Below are 7,500 nucleotides of genomic sequence, written 5' to 3' on the forward strand. Positions count from 1 at the left end.
ATGATTCAGCGTTTTAATTTTGCAGAACTTTTAAATTGTGACAATTATGCAGAAATATTTGTCAACATACACGAGGCCTTGCAAAACATGCTTGAACAGGTTGCTGAAAGGGTCAGACCTCGAGATGTTGTACAGTTAGAACTCCGAGGGGATGATTTGTTTAGCAACCTATCTGTAATGATGAGTGGAGATAATTTAGATGTTGATGAATTTCTGGCTAAAATCGAAGCGTTATTGCAAAGTAACGCATCCATCTTAGCGGATGAAAGTCTGTCTCTGGTAATGAATGTGGTTCGTAACCCTGAGGGTGGGGCACTTAGAAGACTGTCGAAATGCTTGAAGAACGACATAATTAGGAACAAGCTCAGGCAATTAGTGGTGAGTTCCAATGGGGACAATAAGCTCTGTTTTGCTTACAGTTTAATAAAACTACTCACCCCCGACATGCCTGAACCCCAAGCTATGCAAGAGGCTTTAATGCTTCATCAGAGGGCCGGCTTAAACTCTCAACAGATGGTTGCCTTTTCAGACATTACCATGTTTGAGGAGTTGTTGTCTTTAAAAATTGTTGTGTGGTACCGTTGTGAGGTAAAGGAAGTATTTGTGAAATTTCAGACACATCCTGAAACCCATACACAGACACTGTTTCTCTTCCTAAGTGATAGTCATTACTTTGGAATAAAGAGTTTGACGGCTTTTTTGTGTTGTTCGTATGTTTGTCATTGGTGTTATAAGGCCTTCAATGATAAGCTTAAGCACCGCTGTGACGGTTACTGTAACGTCTGTTTCAATCCGCAATGTCGTAAGGGTTTGGCCCCTACCATCCGATGTTAAGATTGCTTAAGGATTTGTCTCTCCGCGTTCTGTTTTTCCGAACATAAGGTACAGAGGGCCGCTGCTGAGGGGGTTAAAAAACGGAGTTATTGTGATCAAACTAAATATTGCCCGCAGTGTTGCCTCCAGTACCGTTTTCATGAGGTTAAACCACACAAATGTCTGGAGCCGAGATGTAGGATCTGTAATGCTGATTTAACCCCGGGGTCTGAACACCAGTGCTTTATTCAGCCGGTTAAAAAGGAGCCGCCGCACAACCGGTATGTCTTTTTTGATTTTGAATGCCGGCAAGAAAACGGGGTCCATGTTGCTAATTATATACACTGTATTGACATGTTGGATTGTGAGTGGTCAGCTAGCGGTGAGAGTTGTGTCAGGGATTTCTTTACGCGGTATCGCGGTCCAAAATACCTCAATTACACATTTATTGCCCACAATGCTAAGGGTTATGATTCTTACATTTTGATGAAGTATCTGGTGGAAAATGGGGTGACCCCAAAAATAATAGCTCAGGGTAGCAAGATCATGTGTTTCACCGACGAAGCTTTCAACCAACGTTACATAGACTCGTTAAATTTCCTCCCCATGAAATTGAGCGCTTTGCCTAAAGCTCTGGGTTTTGAGGCTCAGAAGAAAGGTTGGTTCTGCCATTTTTTTAATACTAAGGACACTCAAAATTATCGAGGGTCCTACCCGCCCGCCTCTTATTATGGGGTTGATACTATGATGTCTCATGAGAGGGAGGAATTCTTTAAATGGTACAATACGGTTAAGGGAGGTGTTTTTGATTTCCGAGAAGAGATGGCCGCTTATTGTAAAAATGATGTGGTGATCCTTAAAGAAGCCTGTTTGCGTTTCCGCGCCGAGGTTATCAACACATCGGGTCTCGACCCTTTGTAAAGTGTGACCATAGCGTCTCTCTGCATGAAAATGTATCGATCCAATTTCTTGCAGAAAAACACTATAGCGGTCACCACTTCTGACAACTATCGTGCTAGACAAAAGAACTTTTCGACTGTCTCCATACAGTGGCTGGAATATCTGAGTGCCCGGGATAACATCTTCATCAGACATGCTTTAAATCAAGGGGAAGTCAAAATGGGGCCTTACTACTTAGACGGTTTTAGCGACGTGTCCGGGCGGCGTACCGCTTATGAGTTTGCTGGTTGTATTTACCATGGCTGTCCTCAGTGCTTCGACCCAAACACCTTTAACCCCGTAACACAAAAACTCTGTGGTGATATGTACTATGATTTCCAGGAACGAATTGAAACTTTAAAAAACACCTATGGTTTGAATGTGCTGGTGATTTGGGAACACGCGTGGACGACCCTGAAGCAACAGGATGTGGGGGTACAACGGTTTATGGAAACCTTGGACTTTCCTGAACGTCTAGAGCCCAGGGATGCATTATTTGGGGGTCGTACCAACGCCCTCTGTTTACATTATGAGGTAAAGGAGGGTGAGAGAGTAGATTACTATGATTTCACCAGTCTGTACCCTTATGTCAACAAGACCAAAATGTACCCGGTGGGGCATCCAACCATTGTTTATCGTGACTTTCTCGAAATCGGACAGTACTTTGGTTTGATCAAAGTCACCATGTACCCTCCTCGCGAGCTGTTCTTACCCGTGTTGCCTTACAGGTGTTCGGGAAAATTGATGTTCCCTCTGTGTAGAACGTGTGTGGAAACTGAAAATCAAAATACCTCTTGTCTGCACAGTGATGACGAGAGAGCGCTGACGGGTGTCTGGTGTAGCATTGAGCTTGACAAGGCGGTGGAGAAAGGTTACAGAGTCGGTAAGGTGTATGAGGTTTGGCATTTTTCTGAAAAATCTGATACTCTTTTTGCTGAGTACATTATGACCCATCTGAAGGGGAAAAAGGAGGCATCGGGCTATCCCTCATGGTGTGTTGACTCCGCGGCCAAAGAGCGGTACGTTCAGCAATATTTTGAAAAGGAAGGGATCCGTCTAGAGCCGGGGAACATAACTGTAAACCCCGCCAAGAGACAAATGTCCAAACTGATTTTAAACAGTCTGTGGGGTAAGTTTGGGGAAAGAAATAACCGTCTAAACACAACCTTGATTAAAACCCCTGAACAGTTTATAGAATTTATGTTTTCCAAACAACATGCAGTATCACACTTTCAATTCTTAAATGACCACGTGGCACAGGTCCAGTGGAGGGCCCCTAAAGATTTCCCCACCAAACAGGGAAACGTTAATGTTTTCATAGCGGTTTTTACCATGGCTTACGCCCGGCTTGAACTGTACAACTTAATGGATCAGCTGCAGGAACGCACGCTCTATCATGATACTGATTCTGTAATCTTTGTCACCAGGCCAGGGGATTGGGTCCCTCCCCTCGGGGACTACCTTGGGGAGTTAACGAGCGAGCTAGATCCTCAGGACCACATAGTGGAGTTTGTTTCAGGGGGTCCTAAGACTTACGCATACAGAACGGCTGCGGGTAAGACCTGTATGAAAGTTAAGGGTTTCACTCTGAACCATTGTAACAACAAGCTCATTAACATCAAGTCTCTGACGACCCTGGTACAAAGTTTTGTAACCGAGAAAGACGCGCCTCCTCGCGAGATTATTACAGCCGGAAATCAGATCTATCGCAATAAAAAGGGGTACACATTGGAAAATAGATCACTAAACAAACGGTTCAGGGTGGTTTACAATAAAAGAGTGTTGAAGACTGATTATACCACTCTGCCTTATGGATATTAGCAGTGGTTTTGATAACCGACTTCAACACCCTTTCTCCTGTATTATAGCCGGTCCCTCCAATTCGGGTAAGAGCTATCTTATAAAGAACATCATAGAAGATGTGGACGCAATCGTGTCCCAAGCTCTTGACAACATAGTGTGGTGTTACTCTTGCTGGCAACCTCTCTACGATGATTTGGCATCAAAAAAAAATAATCTGAAATTTATGCAAGGTCTCCCCGCCTCATTGTGTGACGATGACCTGTTCCCGCCCGGACAAACTAATCTTGTAAAGTGATCCTTGATGACCTGATGGAGCAGGCCGGTGACAACAGTGAAGTGGAAAAAGCTTTCACAAAGTACACTCATCATAGGAATTTAAGTATTATTTATTTAGTTCAAAATCTATTTTTTCAAGGTAAAAAAAGCCGCACTATTAATTTAAATGCCAATTATATAATTATTTTTAAAAACCCCAGAGATAAACTACAGGTCACCGTCTTGGCTCGTCAAATGTACCCTAACCAGACCAAGTTCTTTTTGGAGGCATTTGAGGATGCCACCAAAAAACCCTACGGGTACTTGATTGTGGACTTAAAAGCACAAACCCCAGAAGACTTTCGCCTCAGAACAGGTTTGTGCCCGCCCGATTGGCCGGCAGTGTATGTGCTAAAGAAAAGGAAATAAATAAGAATGTCTGTTCGGATTAAAAGAAATCTGCCGCTTTTGCAAATGTTATTTGAGGGGAGCCCGCGCCATAGGAAAGCTGTGCTGGCAGGGGCCCCCTCGGATTTGATCGAGACCCTGTGTGAAATAGCTTTTAACATCTTACGCGGTAATATACCCCTAACCCCTTCTCAACATTCTAAACTCAAAAAACAAAAAGCGGTTATCAAGATCATCGCTAATAAGAAGTATTCTATTAAAAGAAAAAGAAAGAAGATTAATCAAACCGGAGGTTTTATAGGACCGCTGTTGAGCATAGCCGTGCCTTTCCTAACCAGTCTTCTAGCTTCCAGAGTGGGTTAATAATGGAATATGCTCAGAAAATGTTTTTGATCCCTCAGGAGCAGCTTGAGAAACTGAGAAAAAATGTTGTCGGGCCAGAGCCCATTAGACAAACGGCCGAAAACAACCTGGACTCTGAAATGAAAGCTATACTGGCCAGGGCCGATTTAAATCAGTATTCCAAAGCCCAGATGTATAGCAACACGTTACAGCGCTACCTCCGTCTGGTTAGACAGGGTGAAAAAGATCAAAACATTTTAACTTTAACCATGGCCTCTCAAGAAAATGGTTCTGGGGCTGATGCGGGGGGTTCGGTTGATAAAGATGTTGCGGTGCCCGAACCTGTTGAGAGTTCAGAGGGAGATGTTGTAACGGATGTTTTGAGAAACATGCCGGCCAGAAGCAAAAGACATGCAGAATATATTCTGCACAAAATGGTTCAGAAACCGCGGGTAACGACTTGGAATGAACAGGGTGAATTTGTATTTAAAGGACAACTGATCAAAGGTTCACACATGTTTGATTTGTTGAAGAGTGTCACTAGCACTAATAAGGTACCCGATAGTCGCCGACCTGTAGGCTGGAATGCTTTCCTACAGGCGATGGCCTGTCTGAACATGCCCCAATCAACAGTCCCTAACCAGGAAACACGACAAAAAATCCGTCTGTGTAAAGAGGTGGCGACTGATCTGACGCCGATATCTCATTACTCTGACCGTGCTGAGCAACCATCCTCAGGATCTATCCATCGTTGGGAAGCTTATTAATCTCATGTTTTTATTTGTCTCCCCTGTAAATAAGGAACCGACAAACAATTTTTTTTATTTTTTATTTTTATTTTCAAATGTTGTACATTTATTTATAACATAACCCTGCTTTGTATAAGATTTGTGTTGAATAAAAACAAAACTAATGATTCAAAGGCTGTTTTCATTATTTTTTCACTTTAACACGCATGACATCTTTTAAAATCCTCACAAGAACACCCCATCTGTATACATGGCTGGCTAGGGTCGTAAGTAATTGTGTTATAAGGGGGGGTCCACAGTGTCCTGACAAACTCTGCCACTTTTTTATCATTTTGGCCTAAATCCTCACTGTACAAGGACATAATATCGGGGTATGACCTTCCTTTAGATCTATGATATAAGAAAAACACACAGTGTTGACCACAAGTGAAGGTCTGAAGACTTTGTACTTGACGACCGCTGTAAATGGTTTCTTGACAGTTGTTGAGCAGAAAGTTATTGATCTTCCGAGGGAAAGGTTTGAAATCCGGGGGGTTTCCATAGGAATCAAAAAATTCCCCACGGCGGTCCTCCCTTAGATAAATAGCCAGCCAATGTTCTCCGGGCATATTTTTAGGGTGTGTGTTGATTATGTACATTGCAGGTAAATTCTTGATCTTAAATTTAGGCAGCTGGTCGCAGGCGTAGACTCCTTGAAACACTTTCCGTGAGCCGGCCAGGGCATTCATGATGTGGTTGAGCTCTCTGGTGTTCATTTTAATAATAATCATACAGAACGTTTCTCCTCTGATTCACCTCAATAATGTTGTCAAACACAGCATACACGACCATATTTACAGTGCGTGGTAGAGGCTGCTTGAAACGCATCTCCAAACGCATATTGCCCGTCTTCATCAGTGAAAAATGTTGTCCACACTCTTCGTCAGGGGTCAGGTTGAAACCGTACAGGGTGTAACCGCTGCAGTATTCCCGGCGATCGATCAGCAGAGGTTGATCCTTGAGATGGCGACCCGTAGCCAGTACTAGACTGTAATATTCACGAACCGCGTTGCCGTTTTCAAAGTCAGGTTGAAAAGGTCTGGATGGAACCTGCAAACCATCGACGTACAGTGCTATAAATTCTGCGTTATAATGTTTAAAGTTAAAGGGGTTCTTGTTGTAAACCCCGGTAAATGCATCATTATCCACGAGACCTATAATAACCTGTTTTGGGAGCTGTCCTAGAAACAGATTTTCCTGGTTCATCACCCGTGTCCCGGCGGGGATACTGTGGACTTTCATATAGACTCTTTCGATCGGGTACTTGGCGTTTGCCGTCATTAAAGCCTGCGCATGTCCTAGTTTAACCGCCGGGGAGACGGATACTTTTTTCACAAACAGCGAGGCCGATAATATGGTCAGTTTATATTTTTCAGTATCAGGGGTCATCAGACAAAAAGCACTTTTACTACGGATCATTTTAATTTTAATGTCTACCCCATTGAGCATGAGTTTTTCTTGGAAAAATATGTCTGCATGGATATGTCCCATTAGCTCAAAGGTCCTCCCTTCTGTTGAAAAGGCCGTTCTTTTTTGCAAACCCTTATTGAGTCCCTCTGGATCCTGGTCGTCCATAGCTTCCGGGGTGTCTTTGAAGAAAAGGCCGGGGCTGAACTGTTTGCTTAGGGTCTCCTCACTATAATTAAGGATACACTCCATCATGGCCCTATAGGGGTAAGTATTGCTGCTTTGACTAATGAGCCGATCTCCCAGGGTCACATCCACCTGTGAAAACATGGTGGCCACCGGGTAATTGATGACCCCAGCGTTGGCCGTCTTCTCGATTGCATCGCCATCCTCATCAGTCACTTTACAGTTCATTAAAATAAATGTGTTATTCAAATCAATATAATCCTCGCCATTGCCAGCTATAAAAAACTCCAGAGGGGCCGTATCTGAAATTGCGGAGAGAGGGGGTATCTCTACATATATGCTCTTATCTATACTCGTTTGAGTGTATGGAACTGTAAACAGATCCAGTTCTGATTTGACGCATTCTTCCGATAGACTGTGGACAAAAGACATTTTTAAAAGATGTATCCTGAGGCTCTATTTGTCTTTCTTTGAGACTTTCTTTTTGCAGGTTTTTTCTTGTGCTGCTTCCTTCTCCGAGTGTTTCCACGATATGTTGGAGAATGAGAGATTCTTCGTT

This window comes from Amia ocellicauda, chromosome 1, assembly GCF_036373705.1.
Source record: "Amia ocellicauda isolate fAmiCal2 chromosome 1, fAmiCal2.hap1, whole genome shotgun sequence".
Classification (NCBI taxonomy): Eukaryota; Metazoa; Chordata; class Actinopteri; order Amiiformes; family Amiidae; genus Amia; species Amia ocellicauda.